This window comes from Rhinoderma darwinii, chromosome 2, assembly GCF_050947455.1.
Source record: "Rhinoderma darwinii isolate aRhiDar2 chromosome 2, aRhiDar2.hap1, whole genome shotgun sequence".
NCBI classification, from domain to species: domain Eukaryota; kingdom Metazoa; phylum Chordata; class Amphibia; order Anura; family Rhinodermatidae; genus Rhinoderma; species Rhinoderma darwinii.
In genome coordinates, this window is record NC_134688.1 from 469,823,761 (window position 1) to 469,840,501 (window position 16,741).

General features: G+C 48.6%; 1 protein-coding gene across 1 annotated transcript in view; it reads right to left on the bottom strand.

The window, feature by feature from the left end:
- Positions 1 to 16,741, bottom strand: part of LOC142741920 (cell surface glycoprotein CD200 receptor 1-A-like) — a 62,054-nt gene that overhangs the window by 27,868 nt on the left and 17,445 nt on the right. The gene's annotated exons all lie outside the window — the stretch shown is intronic.

Genomic DNA, 16,741 nt, shown 5'->3' on the forward strand with positions numbered 1-16,741 from the left:
TAGATAACGCCATACAGCCCCCCTGTAGATAACGCCATACAGCCCCCCTGTAGATGACGCCATACAGCCCCCCTGTAGAGAACGCGATACAGCCCCCCCTGTAGGGAACGCCATACAGCCCCCCCCTGTAGAGAATGCCATACAGCCCCCCCTGTAGGGAACGCCATACAGCTCCCCCCCTGTAGGGAACGCCATACAGCTCCCCCCCTGTAGGGAACGCCATACAGCCCCCTGTAGGGAACGCCATACAGCCCCCCTTGTAGGGAACGCCATACAGCTCCCCCCCTGTAGGGAACGCCATACAGCCACCCCCCCCTGTAGGGAACGCCATACAGCGTTCCCCCCCCCCTGTAGTGAACGCCATACAGCGTCCCCCCTCCCAAAAAAATGCGACCTACAGTGTGTCCTACAAAATACATGTATCCCCTCTCCACAGGATCTCCAGAGGATAGGGGATACATGAGTGATTTCTGGCAATGATAGGGAGAACGGGGGACTGAAAGTCCCCTGAACTTCTCCATGACAAACCTCTGACTTCCGGCGTCTGCGCAGCTCAATAAAAATGAAAGGAGTGCTGGTCACGCATGCGCACAAGCACGACCGGCGCTCCATTCATTTCTACGGACCTGCCGACACAGACCCCGGAAGTCCGAGGTTTGTGATGGAGAACTTCAGGGGACTTTCAGTCCCCCGTTCTCCCTATCGCTGCCAGCGATCACACATGTATCCCCTATCCTGTGGAGATCCTGTGGAGAGGGGATACATGTCCTGTGGAGATCCTGTGGAGAGGGGATACATGTCCTGTGGAGAGGGGATACATGTCCTGTGGAGAGGGGATACATGTCCTGTGGAGATCCTGTGGGGAGGGGATACATGTCCTGTGTATATCCTGTGGAGAGGGGATACATGTCCTGTGGAGATCCTGTGGAGAGGGGATACATGTCCTGTGGAGAGGGGATACATGTCCTGTGGAGAGGGGGGGGGGGATACATGTCTTTTGCTCTATTTTGCGCCTTCAGGACCAGACACCGTTTAGCCAATTTTAGCACGTGTTAGTTAAATGGCTATAACTTTTTTATTTATTGGGCTAACAATGTGATTTTTGCGACGTTTTTTTCCGTAGACAATGCAGGTTTCATTTTTTATCGTTTTTATACACACCTTTTTTGCTATTTTAGAATTTTTATTCATAAAGTTTTAAAATAATAGTAAAAAAATAAGCTTTTTTTCGTTTCAGGTATTTTTTTTTTGGTAATAACATAGTTTTACCCTAAAATAGACCTTTTATTTGTGATCGTCATTGTCTACCGTAAATTTTTATATATTACATGTCTATATTAGGGTAATTGGGTCAGCGCTAGTGTTACAACAATGATTGGCGGGGGGGGGAACGTTTTTTTTTTTGGGGTGGGTATTTTATGTGTATTTATTATTTCAAATTTTTTTGCACTTTATTATTTTTTTATTACTATGGTCTGTCCCCCAAAGGTCAAAGAAGACCTTTGGGGAACTTTATATATATTTTTTCTTTCTTTTACACCATGTTTTTCCACTGTAACTGGAGCTGCACAGCAGCCCCAGTTACAGGGGAAATCAGCCCTCTCATAGTGACGATTGTCACTAATAGGGCTGTGCTGGGTCTTGTTAGACCCAGCAGCAGTCTGTCAGTAACGTCACCCGGCAATCATGTGACCAGTCACATGATCACCGGTAGGAATAGAGACAGCGCCGCTGCTGCTGTCTCTATTCCTGTACACAGCGCGCATTCAGCGCTGTGTACAAGTGATCAGAGAAGACAGAAGCAGCGAAAGCTGCTTCTATCCTCTCCTCAGGGTCCCCGGCAGTCACTGACAGCCGGAGACCCGACATTCAGCTGCCCGATCGCGCGGGCAGCAAGTTAAAACCCGAGCTGTAGAAAGTCTATGGCTCGGGTTTTAAGGACCCTGACCGCTGGCCGTAAAAATACAGCCAGCTGTCGGGAACCAGTTAATGGCAGAGCGGGGAGATACCTCCCTGCTCTGCCGTAGTGTTCAGTGGCGTCCCGCTGTAGCAGCCATAGCGGCTGCTAGCGGAGCCTCCGGCCATGGTGGGGGCCCGTGCCGGCGGGCGACACGGGCCCCCTCACGCCGCGGGCCCCGTAGCAGCCGCTACTGCTGCTACGGCGGTAGTTACGCCACTGCCGGTATCCATCACCACCAGGGGTATCAGGATGAGCCAGGTACAATCCAATACCCGACCATCTGTAGTAAAGGGCGGGCACCGGAGCGTCAGCAGGCTGGTATTATGAGGCCGGGAAGGGACAAAAACCGTGGCCCTTCCCACCCTGGTAATACTAGCCTGCTGCTGCTATGTTGTATCTGGATGGTTATGGTAAATAGTGGGACCACACATCGTTTTTTTTGTTTTTTGTTTTTTTACATTTTTTTAAAATGACAAGGGATCCCCCCTATTTTTCATAACCAGACAGATACAAGAAAGCAGCCACAGCCTAACATTGTCAGGGATCATTACTATGTATATTGGTTGAAAAATATTATCCTCACACATATGTATATACATTTCAGTTCTTTGTGTAATATACTGATATATAATAAGTTCTTTGTTCATGTCGGACACATCTATGGAAGACACCGCCCCCTGGAATGCAAGAAGAGTGAGTCTGAGAACTTACAGCTGTGAAACTGGTGGGGGCTTGGGCACTCCCACATCTCTGGGGAGGAGGCATGTGTCTCTTTCTGTGTTTCTTTGTTCTGAATAAAACGTTTCAGTCTTCCTCCTGGCTGAGGGAGGGGATGTCTACCAACATTACTCTGTGTGGTGTACTTCTTTCCAGGCATGCATTCAGCTTTCAATTTACAGAGGTGGTTATTCGGTGTGAAATACGGACCTGACATTTTTGGCGCCCGACGGGGACCTCACTGGAGGAAATATCGAAATCCGGATAACCGACAATCACAGGGTGAAACAGAGGACCCGAGATTGCCCACTGATAAGGAATTTGATCACCTCCGCAATAACACGGTAAGCGAATTGATTTTATAAATCTTCGACTTATCTGTGTTAGTCGACAGTCTTGTGGCGATCTGTAGAACCCTTTTGTTGATTTCCTGGATTATCTCAGGCGACAGAGGTGATATTTTCCGCTGTGAGGTCGCAAACCTGTGAGACCTTAGTCGCGCCCGACTAACCATCCTCTGGGTAATTAGGGACTAGATAGAAAATATAACAGACCGGAGAGCTATAGACTGTGAGATTTTAATATTTCCAGCGAGGCCGGAGAGTCTAGCTAAATATTATATAACAGACCGGAGAGCTATAGACCTGTGAGATTTTAATATTTCCAGCGAGGCCGGCGAGTCTAGATAATTGTTATATCCTAGCGAGATGTAATAATAAATACATTGCAGACTAGGAATTGTAATATTTCGGCGGACCGGAGGCTGTAGACTGAGGAATTGTAATATTTCCGGTGAGGCCTGGGAGTCGTTGACCGAAAATTGTTATATAAATTACGTGTATAATATAGACTGTTAGGCATATGATTTAGTGAAGCAAAGAGAAGGGACGCAGTATGTGAGTAAAATGAAGAAATTGATGGAAGTGTGTGGAATCCATAGAGGAGGGCGGCTGCAAGCCGGAGATTGGGCAAAAGGTATTCTGGAGAACAAAGGGAAGTTGGAAGGTAGTAAGTTGATGGAAAGTGCTTTAGAGGGATTTGCAGAAGAGGAAGTTAGGAATAAGAAAGGTATTGTATGTATTAGAAAACACAGGACCAGCCGACGCCCGGTAATGGCGTCCGTACCTCATGTTGAGTGTGTCCTCATTGTGGGTGGGAAACCCCCCCCTCACAGCTGCGGACTGTGTTTCCAATGGGAGAGGCTGCCCCCCCCTGCCCCTGATGTGGCCACGCCCGGCCCAACCAAATCAGTATGAAATAATCGCCTTGTTAATTTTGTCATTTGTAGTGTCTTTTCTATTTTTAGATTCAATTCTAGTGTGCAGGACGCTGTACACTGATGAAGCAACACGTCATCATAATATAGACATGGTGGCCGACAGATTGGACTGTTACAGATTATGTGTTTGATGTTTTGAACTCAGATAATTCCTATACAATGGTGTGATGAATGATTGCAGATACATATGTTGTTTTGCCGGCATTGAAAGTGTTAAGATTGTGAGACTAGACGCTGTGAGAAGTGAGTGTGTGACCCCCCCCTCCCCCCTGTAGTATGCTGTGTTTGGGAGGAGGGGGGGGCTGACTGGGTGCAGTCTGCAGGGCTGATGAGACAAAGGGATTTCAATATGCACTGCTTTGAGATATATATCAGTAATGTTTACAAACCTAAATAAATTTCTTCTCTTTGCGCATGCGCTGTTGTTTATAAAAGTTACGATATTTATGTGTTATGATGTGATCAGATTTAATGTGTTTTGATGTTAATTCAGATGTATTAAACTATAGATACTGTGAGACACGGGGTTTTGAAAATGTATGTGCCCCCCACCGTTCCCTATTTTTATATACAGTTTATTGGTTTGCAGTAATTAATGTTATCAGATATAATAGTTTCTGTTTTATTGAATAACTAACTACAATTGTTTTGTTTTTGATTTCACACATGAGTTATGTCATTGTAAAGATAAAATGTATTTTCGTCAGGAAAAAGTCATTTTTGTTTCAGGCTGTTGTACATTACAGGGGGTTAAACTAGTGCCCGACTTTGTTATGTTGAGATGTAGTTTTGAACCCTGCTACATTACTTTCGCAGAGTCCACAAAGGGGGGAATGGTGAAGGAACTGATCAGGTACAATTTTGGTTTGTTTTGAATTAATTGATTTGGTTTCAGGAGATCTACAAAATGTGTATGAGATCCCAATGAGTAATCCAGATTAAATGTGTATGAGAGTAACCTAAATTTTGAGGTTTTTCTGTGTAGATGGTTCCAGATCTTTCCAGAACAGTAAATATGGCACTGGGTATGCTGTGCTGTAGTCTCCACTCAATATGAGGTATTGTGTAAAAGACCATCCCCCTCCAGCAAAGTTACACAGGAGGTGACGTCACTCACAGATGGGTCTTTACAGATTTAGATGGGGGAGAAGGCAAAAACAAAAAAAAATTGTCTGGACATTGTTAATTTGATGTAAAGTTTTTAGGAATGTTTTATTTTTATTTGTTTTTGTATTAATTAACTATTTGCAGAACCTGATAAAAGTGAGATTCTCAAAGTATTCTGGATTATCAGATGAGTGTGGAGAAGTGTATAATATTTGGTTTTATTTTAGAGGATGAAGACGCCACCCCTTTGAAATGTTCTATCTATATGTGACGTGGGTTTTTAATGTCAATTTGTAATGTAGACATACTTCATCATATACAGTATGTACAAGACAGGATACGAGGCACCAGGTAAATTACCCAGAAACCACTCTCACCTTCTTGTTCATCTCAAGGAGCGGAGCTGGAGGTGCTCGCTGAGGCTGTAACCTGGCAAAAGGTAAGATGGCCGACATTTACACTGACTCTAGGTATGCTTTTGGCATCGCCCTCAATTATGGGCCCATTGGTAGTAGGAACTTTATTGGATCATCGGGTAAGCCAATTGAGAGAGCAAGAGAAGACAGACCTGACAACAAGAGTATGTGCGGCCAGGTGTCAGTAAATTGGCTTGTCCCTGGATACAATAATGCCACCACTAGGTTTGTAGCAGCCGGAATGATGTGCTTACTGCATGACATAGGTAAAACAGCAAAGGTACCTGTGAAAAGTGCAGCCCGGCCAGATTACCCGTCCCAGCGACTGCAGAACATACAACTACCCGAGCTAGAAGTGTATGACAATGTGCTCGTGTGTGTAGACCTGTTCTCAGGGGGGCCTGAAGCCCAGCCGGTATCTTCCCCACTGCAGACATTGTGTGTAAGTGACAGGGGAACAATGTTATCCCAAGTATTGACCTGGTGTTTGTACAATGATAAGATGTCAGTGTTACGTCCATGGCCGGGGATCGCCGTTCTAACTCACCCCCTGACGATCCCGGCCATGGACACCTCTCTGCTCGGCGTCCTCCTCCCTCTGGCAGGCGCCGGCACTGTCTTCCGGGTCCTCGCGCCGTTCCCCGCAGGGCGCGCGCGCCCGCGCGTGCACGGCCTTAAAGGGCCAGTACGTGTCCAGCTGCCAGTAATCAGCTATTAGCCCAAATGGCTGCTGGACTATAAAAATGAGCTCTGCCCACTGGTTCCTTGCCTGAGCGTTGTTGTATACCCTAGTCTGTCTTGCTAAAGGTCTCCCAGTGTTTTCCAGTTCCCAGTGTTGCCCGTTCCTGCTGCCTGTACCCTGTATCCCGTACTATCGTTACCTGCTGTAAAAGCCAAGTCGTGTCTTCCGCCGCATCCGCGGCATCACCTGCTGTGAAAGCCAAGTCGTGCCTTCCTGCTGCATCCGCGGCGTCACCTGCTGCAAAAGCCAAGTCGTGTCTTCCGCCGCATCCGCGGCGTCACCTGCTGTGAAAGCCAAGTCGTGCCTTCCCGCTGCATCCGCGGCGTCACCTGCTGTGAAAGCCAAGTCGTGATCCTGCCACTGTCTACTATTGCGTCAGGTACCCGTTTTGAACTATAGACATTGTTTTGTACCTAGTTGGCCAGCTGCTACCCCGCTACGCGGTTCGGCCCAGTGGGTCCACACCCCGCGCCGTGACAGTACGCTCAGGCCATGGACCCCGCTGGCCAAGTCAAGAGTCTGTCATCCTCCCAAGCCATGCAGGCAGACCTGCAGGATCTGCAAGCACGACAGAATCAACTCATTGTGGCAGTAGACTCCATGGCGCAGCATCTTGGTGCACTAGTTTCTTCCGTCATCGCTCCTAGTGAGACTCCTCCGATCAACCCTCCAGCTACACCTCCTGGCAGCTCCAGTTCGGACTCTCGGTTCTCGCTGCCATTGCCACCACGGTTTCATGGAGATGCAAGTTCGTGCAAGGGGTTCCTGAACCAATGCCAAATCCATTTCACTCTGCACGCCCAAGCATTTCCTTCGGACGGAGCCAGGATCGCCTTTATTGTATCCCTACTTGCCAGCAAGGCCCTGGCGTGGGTGAACCCAATCTGGGAACGACAGGGACCCGTGACCAGAGACTTCCTGGGGTTTGTGCGGTTGTTCCGTTCCGTATTTGAGGAGGCTGGACGAGCCTCATCGGCTGCTACTGCTATTTTTAACCTGCGTCAGGAGGACGTCTCCGTGGGCGAATACACCATCCAGTTCCGGACTCTGGCAGGAGAATTGTCTTGGAATAATGAGGCCTTGGTAGCATCCTTCTGGCATGGCCTATCGCCTAAGATCAAAGACGAACTGGCTGCTCGAGATCTCCCAGCTGCCCTGGATGATCTTATTCAGCTGGCTAGCCGCGTGGACATAAGGCTCAGAGAGAGATCCCAAGAGATTCTTCAGGAGAGACGGCTTCCTAGACTGGCGCTCAACTTCCAGCAACCCCTCTTGCCCTGTTCTTCTGCTGCGTCCGAGGTCCCGATGCAGGTGGATCAGCTTAAACTGTCTGATCAGGAGAAACAGCACAGGTGCACCTCTGGACTCTGTCTGTATTGCGGCCTCGCTGGCCATGTCGTGCGTCTGTGTCCCCAGAGGCCTAAGAAACCCCAATGTCTGGGATTGGTTGGAGAGACAACCCTGGGCGCTACTGCACTTGATAGAGAATTCTCGTCCAAGCTGTTTATTCCTGTAACCATTGTCGCTGGCGGGAGACCTCATCCAGTCTCTGCCTACCTGGACTCTGGCTCCGCAGCCAATTTCATCTGTCAAGACCTTGTGGATCTCCTTCAGTTGCCCACTGTTTTGCTGGAGAGACCATTGATCGTTGCCTCGGTAGATGGACTGCCTTTGCCTGACCCAGTATTGTCTGTGACCAAGCCGTTGAGACTCCAGGTGGGAGCTCTTCATTCCGAGCTGATCTCTCTGTATGTCCTGTCCAAGGCCGTCAACCCCGTGCTGCTGGGCTTGCCTTGGCTCCGTCATCACGCCCCAGTCCTGAATTGGAACTCTGGAGAGGTTCTTCAGTGGGGTCCCAAGTGTCTAGACCGCTGTCTGGGTCATGTCCTTCCATCCCAGCCTTCTTCGCCTCAGTCATTGTCTGGGCTACCCCCTTGTTACTCTCAGTTCGCTGATGTCTTCGACAAAAAGGAGGCAGAGATATTGCCACCACATCGAGAATACGACTGTCCTATCGACTTGATTCCTGACTCTTCTCCTCCCGGTAAAGTATACCCTCTTTCCTTGCCAGAGACCCAGTCTATGTCGGCCTACATTAAAGAGAATCTAGAGAGGGGCTTCATACGAAAGTCTTCATCCCCGGCCGGAGCCGGGTTTTTCTTTGTCAAAAAGAAGGATGGATCCCTTCGACCCTGTATTGACTACCGGGGTCTCAATCAGATCACGGTGAAGAACAGGTACCCCTTTTTCTGAGCTCTTTGATCGTATACGGGTGGGGAAAATTTTTTCCAAGCTTGACCTGCGGGGGGCCTACAATCCAATCCGGATCCGTCAGGGAGACGAGTGGAAGACTGCCTTTAACACACGTGATGGACACTACGAATATTTGGTCATGCCCTTCGGCCTGTGTAACGCTCCCGCAGTATTTCAAGAATTTGTGAATGACATATTTCGTGACCTCCTCTATGTCTGTGTTGTGGTGTACCTCGATGATATCTTGATTTTTTCCCCAGATCTTGTGACTCATCAGGGCCATGTCCGCCAGGTGTTGCTTAGATTAAGAGAGAATCATCTCTACGCCAAGTTGGAGAAGTGTGTGTTCCAAGAAAAGTCTCTTCCCTTCCTGGGCTACATTATCTCTGATCAGGGTCTCAAGATGGATCCTGAGAAGGTCAAGGCTGTCCTGGAGTGGCCACGTCCCCAAGGCTTAAGGGCCATACAACGCTTCCTGGGATTCGTCAACTTCTACAGACTATTCATCCCCAACTTCTCTTATCTGAGACCTCCCATCTCCACCCTTACTAAAAAGGGTATGAATGCCAAAGTATGGACTTCAGAGGCGGAGATCGCATTTGAAACCTTAAAGAAAGCCTTCACGTCTGCCTCCATTCTGCACCATCCTGATGTGTCTCTGCAGTTTTCGTTAGAGGTGGACGCCTCCTCTATTGGTGCCGGGGCTCTATTGTACCAGAGGGGTTCGAAAGGCAAGACGGTGGTATGTGGTTACTATTCCAAGCTGTTTTCTTCTGCAGAGCCCAACTACTCGATTGGGGACCGGGAGTTACTGGCCATCAAGATGGCTCTGCAGGAATGGAGACACCTACTGGAAGGCGCAGCTCATCCTATCCTGGTCTTCACGGACCACAAGAACTTGACCTATCTACAGACGGCTCAACGACTGAATCCTCGTCAAGCCAGATGGTCATTGTTTTTTGCACGGTTCCAGTTCGAACTCCACTACCGACCTGCCGACAAGAATGTGAGGGCCGATGCCTTGTCTAGGTCTTTTGAAACAGAGGACACTGTGGAGCCCCCACAGAATATTATCGATCCCTCCTGCATCTACCCTGTCAAAACCTCTGCAGGTTAGAGGCATTCCCACAGGAAAAACTTTCGTACGGCTGGCAGACAGAGGAAGAATCCTTCGCTGGGGTCACTGTTCCAAGCTGGCAGGACATGCTGGTGCCCGTAAGACCTGAGACCTGATTGCCCGTCAGTTCTGGTGGCCCACGCTGCCCAAAGACATCATAGACTTTGTCTCCTTCTGTACGGTGTGTGCAGCCAACAAGGGTTCCCACTCCAGACCAGCCGGTCTGCTCCAACCACTGCCGGTGCCCGAGGCCCCCTGGCGGCATATTGCTATGGATTTTGTTACGGATCTGCCTCCCTCTGCAGGATGCAGTGTGATCTGGGTGGTGGTGGATCGTTTTTCAAAGATGGCTCATTTTGTTCCCCTGACTGGCCTGCCTTCTGCCGCTCGACTGGCTGACCTCTTCATGCAACACATCTTCCGTCTGCATGGATTACCTCTGCATATTGTCTCGGATCGAGGGGTCCAGTTCACCTCTATGTTCTGGAGAGCACTCTGTGGCCTACTCGGGGTAAAGTTGGACTTCTCCTCAGCTTATCACCCTCAGTCCAATGGGCAAGTTGAGAGGATTAATCAAATTATGGAGAACTACCTACGGCACTTTGTTTCCAGAAGACATGATGACTGGGTGCAGCTGCTTCCGTGGGCGGAGTTCTCTTATAATAACCATACCAGTGAGTCCACCACTTCCAGTCCGTTCTTTATAGTCTATGGCCAACATCCTCGAATACCCCTGCCCGGCTCTACTATGTCTCAGGTGCCTGCAGCCGATTCTACCTTCAGGAACTTTTTGCAAATATGGCAGCAGACACGGTCTTCTATTCTGCTGGCGGTGGACCGCATGAAGAGAAAGGCAGACACTAGAAGACGAGAACCTCCCCAGTTTCTTCCAGGTACAAAGGTCTGGCTGTCTTCCAGGAATATCCGGCTGAGGGTGCCATCTTGCAAGTTTGCCCCCCAGGTTCCTTGGACCCTTCGAGATTCTGCTGCAGATCAATCCTGTGTCGTACAAGCTTTGACTGCCTCCTACCCTCAAGATCCCTAATTCCTTCCACGTCTCCTTGCTAAAACTCGTGGTTCTAAACCGCTACTCCAGGACTCCTAGTTCCGCAGTGGCTCCTGGCAGTTCATCCGGAACTTTTAAAGTGAGGGAGATCCTGGCCACCAAGAAAGTAGGAGGCAGGACATTTTACTTGGTGGATTGGAGGGGATTTGGTCTTGGGAGACAGAGGAGAATATCGATGCCCCGGTCCTCGTGAAGAAATTTATTTCCCGCTCTGGTCCCAAGAGGAGGGGGCGTAAGAGGGGGGATACTGTTACGTCCATGGCCGGGGATCACCATTCTAACTCACCCCCTGACGATCCCGGCCATGGACACCTCTCTGCTCGGCGTCCTCCTCCCTCCGGCAGGCGCCGGCACTGTCTTCCGGGTCCTCGTGCCGTTCCCCGCAGGGCGCGTGCGCCCGCGCGTGCACGGCCTTAAAGGGCCAGTACGCGTCCAGCTGCCAGTAATCAGCTATTAGCCCAGGGGTGTAACTAGGAAAGACTGGGCCCCATAGCAAACTTTTGACTGGGGCCCCCCCTCCCCTGGGTGTCACACAACCCCCCCCCCCCTTGTAGATAGTGCCTTTTTTACAGCCCCCCCTGTAGATAACGCCATACAGCCCCCCCCTCTGTAGATAGCGCCATACATCCCCCTGTAGAGAACGCCATACAGCCCCCCTGTAGATAACGCCATACAGCCCCCCCTGCAGATAACGCCATACAGCCCCCCTGCAGATAACGCCATACAGCCCCCCTGTAGAGAACGCCATACAGCCCCCCCTGTAGAGAACGCCATACAGCCCCCCCCTGTAGAGAACGCCATACAGCCCCCCCTCTGTAGAGAACGACATACAGCCTCCCCCTGTAGAGAACGACATACAGCCTCCCCCTGTAGAGAACGCCATACAGCTCCCCCCCTGTAGGGAATGCCATACAGCCACCCCCCCCTGTAGGGAACGCCATACAGCGTCCCCCCCCTGTAGGGAACGCCATGCAGCGTCCCCCCTCCCAAAAAAATGCGACCTACAGTGTGTCCTACAAAATACATGTATCCCCTCTCCACAGGATCTCCACAGGATAGGGGAGACATGTGTGATCGCTGGCGTTGATAGGGAGAACGGGGTACTGAAAGTCCCCTGAACTTCTCCATGACAAACCTCTGACTTCCGGCGTCTGCGCAGCTCAATAAAAATGAAAGGAGCGCTGGTCACGCATGCGCACAAGCGCGACTGGCGCTCCATTAATTTCTACGGAGCTGCCGACACATACCCCGGAAGTCCGAGGTTTGTGAGGGAGAACTTCAGGGGACTTTCAGTCCCCCATTCTCCCTATCAATGCCAGCGATCACACATGTATCCCCTATCCTGTGGAGATCCTGTGGAGAGCGGATACATGTCCTGTGGAGATCCTGTGGAGAGGGGATACATGTCCTGTGGAGAGGGGATACATGTCCTGTGGAGAGGGGATACATGTCCTGTGGAGAGGGGATACATGTCCTGTGGAGAGGGGATACATGTCCTGTGGAGAGGGGATACATGTCTTTTGCTCTATTTTGCGCCTTCAGGACCAGACACCGTTTAGCCATTTTTAGCACGCGTTCGTTAAATGGCTATAACTTTTTTATTTGTTGGGCTAACGACGTGATTTTTGCGACGTTTTTTCCGTAGACAATGCAGGTTTCTTTTTTTATCGTTTTTATACACACCTTTTTCGCTATTTTAGAATTTTTATTCATAAAGTTTGAAAATAATAGTAAAAAAATAAGCTTTTTTACGTTTCAGCTATTTTTTTTGGTAATAACATAGTTTTACCCTAAAATAGACCTTTTATTTGTGATCGTCATTGTCTACCGTCAATTTTGATATATTACATGTCTATATTAGGGTAATAGGGTCAGCGCTAGCGTTACAACAATGATTGGCGGGGGGGGGAACGTTTTTTTTTTTGGGGTGGGTATTTTATGTGTATTTATCATTTCAATTTTTTTTGCACTTTACTTTATTATTTTTTTATTACTATGGTCTGTCCCCCAAAGGTCAAAGAAGACCTTTGGGGAACTTTATATATATTTTTTTTCTCTCTTTTACACCATGTTTTTCCACTGTAACTGGAGCTGCACAGCAGCCCCAGTTACAGGGGAAATCAGCCCTCTCATAGTGACGATTGTCACTAATAGGGCTGTGCTGGGTCTAGTAAGACCCAGCAGCAGTCTGTCAGTAACGGCACCCGGCGATCATGTGACCAGTTACATGATCACCGGGAGGAATAGAGACAGCGCCGCTGCTGCTGTCTCTATTCCTATACACAGCGTTCATTGAGCACTGTGTAGAAGAGATCGGAGAAGACAGAAGCAGCGAAAGCTGCTCCTATCCTCTCCTCAGGGTCCCCGGCAGTCACTGACAGCCGGAGACCCGACATTCAGCTGCCCGATCGCGCGGGCAGCAAGTTAAAACCCGAGCCATAGAAAGTCTATGGCTCGGGTTTTAAGGACCCTGACCGCTGGCCGTAAAAACACAGCCAGCGGTCGGGAACCAGTTAATGGCAGAGCGGGGAAATAGCTCCCTGCTCTGCCGTAGTGTTCAGTGGCGTCCCGCTGTAGCAGCCATAGCGGCTGCTAGCGGAGCCTCCGGCCATGGTGGGGGCCCGTGCCGGCGGGCGACACGGGCCCCCTCATGCCGCGGGCCCTGTAGCAGCCGCTACTGCTGCTACGGCGGTAGTTACGCCACTGTATTAGCCCAAATGACTGCTGGACTATAAAAATGAGCTCTGCCCACTGGTTCCTTGCCTGAGCGTTGTTGTATACCCTAGTCTGTCTTGCTAAAGGTCTCCCAGTGTTTTCCAGTTCCCAGTGTTGCCCGTTCCTGCTGCCTGTACCCTGTATCCCGTACTATCGTTACCTGCTGTAAAAGCCAAGTCGTGTCTTCCGCCGCATCCGCGGCGTCACCTGCTGTGAAAGCCAAGTCGTGCCTTCCCGCTGCATCCGCGGCGTCACCTGCTGTAAAAGCCAAGTCGTGTCTTCTGCCGCATCCGCGGCGTCACCTGCTGTGAAAGCCAAGTCGTGCCTTCCCGCTGCATCCGCGGCGTCACCTGCTGTGAAAGCCAAGTCGTGATCCTGCCACTGTCTACTATTTCGTCAGGTACCCGTTTTGAACTATAGACATTGTTTTGTACGTAGTTGGCAAGCTGCTACCCCGCTACGCGGTTCGGCCCAGTGGGTCCACACCCCGCGCCGTGAGAGTGAGAAGTTCTCTAAACATTGTCCCAAGGTTAGTTTGTTTAATAACTGTATTTAAGAAGGGTTGTGGGAATATTAAATACTGAGGTTAAGTTTTATGTAAAGTTCTAGACCAGCCTCAGTATTGGACTGTTGGATGTGTCAGATAAAAGGTACAGAAGCGGAATATTCCCATTAGAAAACATTTTTTTTGTTTATTTTTGTTGTTATTATTGTGAAAGCGAAATTTAGAGCAGAGAATTCTGTGCAGTGTATATGTGTATGTATATATATATATATATATATATATATATATATATATATATATATATATATATATATATATATAAAGAAGAAGAATCAGTTTGTAGGTATCAGTTTTAGTTACTGACCAGTGTGAACGTTTAACATAAATCTGTCATTGTTAATGTTTTTCTTCAAGTTAATTATCTGATTAAGATCAATTACTGATTAGGCTAAGAAAAGCTTGTTCTTCACAGGAAGAGTCCAACTGGGAGCGGAAGGCGTGAGAACCAGATTCTAACAGAATGTGGACGGATAAAGGAAGGTAAACCAGTAGTGCCCAATGCATTCTTGATAGCACTTGTATTGATGGTGTATGACCTCACATATGCCCCAAGACTGCAAGGATCGATGTGGTAAGATCTAATTGGTATGTCCCAGGCTTTACAGCTGATGCTGCTAAATTCTGTTAGAGCTGTTTGATTTGCCTACAGAACAGTCCTGGCAGACCGATGCCAACCTTATCATACCCGCCTCCCACGAAGAGAACAGACCTTGAGAGGCCTTCCGAGGTAGAACGAACCAGATTAGAGTAAGAAAAATTTGTTTGAGACACTTGTCAGATAAACATGTGGAATCTGTGTATATTTCTGTGAGGTGGAGATGTTCTAGGCAATCAGCTGAGATCAAGGTACAAATCCTGCTGAAAGAGTATCACCAAGAGCAAATGAAATGTACCCAGTAATCACACATCTTCTAGGTGCCCTGTCCATTGTAACAGAGAAGTTTTTTTCCTTATATAAAGGTGTTTGATGTCATTTGAGGGCCTGACATTATTGTAAGTACTTAGAACAACATTTATAATGTATGCGGATGATGTTATCACCAGATTAGTATTTATTTTAACAATTGACAAGAGTTGGGGGTCCCCAGCAAGTGCCAGTAAATATGAACGAAAAGACTTTTAACACGATGAACTCCATCACTGAGATGCGGCAGGCGCAGCCTGAGCCACTACAACGCGTTTATCATGAACTGACGGCAGTGTCACAATTCTAAGCGGCCGCCCAGACAAGTAACTTGCCAGAGGAAGAGTACAGATGCGTAGGGTTTGTGATAGTCACAATACAACTCCACTAATCCGCCTACGTGGGATCTCACCCCAGGCTCACAGCATGAGGTGCTATGTACAGCCCGGTGACGTAAACTAAAGGAGACGGTGTCGGACAGATGAGAAGGACCAAACCAAGTCTTGATGACATCAGCAAAGATCAAAGTAAAGACCAAAGACCTGAGTGAATCCGTCAGCAGGATCAAGTGGTTTGATAAGTACGTGGCTAGGAGGGGGTAATAATAACTCCCCCACTGGACACCAACGTAGTCTGACTCCACAATTGTGTGGGTTACCCTGAGGGTGACAGTCAGTGAAGTGCAGAAGACAGGAGAAGAAGGGGACGATGGTGTACAGGACTGGCAATGAACTGATGGGACCCGAAACCTGAGGGTGATAGCATGAGATTGGTGATAGCATTATGCTAATTAGTTGAGGCCCTATTTTTTATAATGTCTGAGGTTTATAATTATAATGTGTGTAAATATGCCACGGTGCTGCAAATTACAATCTGAGGAGTTTTATGTGAAGGTGTGAGGTGAAGGTCACTGTGCTGCCCATGACCTGTCATATCTGCAGGGGTAAAGTCCCATTAGGACAGTAAGTGACAGTGCGACAATTATTACTGTTAATAAAAATGTAGACCGGATTAATTATATATATTACAACCAGCAGCGGTTTGTAGATTATATCAAGACAACCATCCTGTATCCAGAGGAGAATAGGGAAAGTTAGGACCACTCCGACACCTTGGAAGTCCAGGTACAAAGGGGGGTTACTCATCAGAAGTAGTTCGTCTCAAGCTGGTGAAGAAATCCAAAACCCCTACCCGCCTGGTTCGAGTGGTCAGTGGTAGGTTGCTAGGCAAGACTCAGGGATAGAGTAATAATATTTTTAGGGGGGACTGTCAGGGATCATTACTATGTATATTGTTTGAAAAATATTATCCTCACACATATGTATATACATTTCAGTTCTTTGTGTAATATACTGATATATAATAAGTTCTTTGTTCATGTCGGACACACCTATGGAAGACACCGCCCCCTGGAATGCAAGAAGAGTGAGTCTGAGAACTTACAGGTGTGAAACCGGTGGGGGCTTGGGCACTCCCACATCTCTGGGGAGGAGGCATGTGTCTCTTTCTGTGTTTCTTTGTTCTGAATAAAAGGTTTCAGTCTTCCTCCTGGCTGAGGGAGGGGATGTCTACCAACATTACTCTGTGTGGTGTACTTCTTTCCAGGCATGCCTTCAGCTTTCAATTTACAGAGGTGGTTATTCGGTGGGAAATACGGACCTGACAACATTACCAGGGTGGAAAAGGCCACAGTTTTTGTCCCTTCCTGGCCTAGTAATGCCAGCCTGCGGCCGCCCCAGTGCCCTGCCGTCAATACAGATGGTCGGGTACTGGATATTACCTGGCTCATTCCAATACCCCTGGCGGTGATGAGTAACGGGTAATAATGTTGTTTAGGGTTAGCCTCTGCATCGGCTAACACTAAGTCCCGCCTCAGTAATGGACATCGTCAAACAGACAA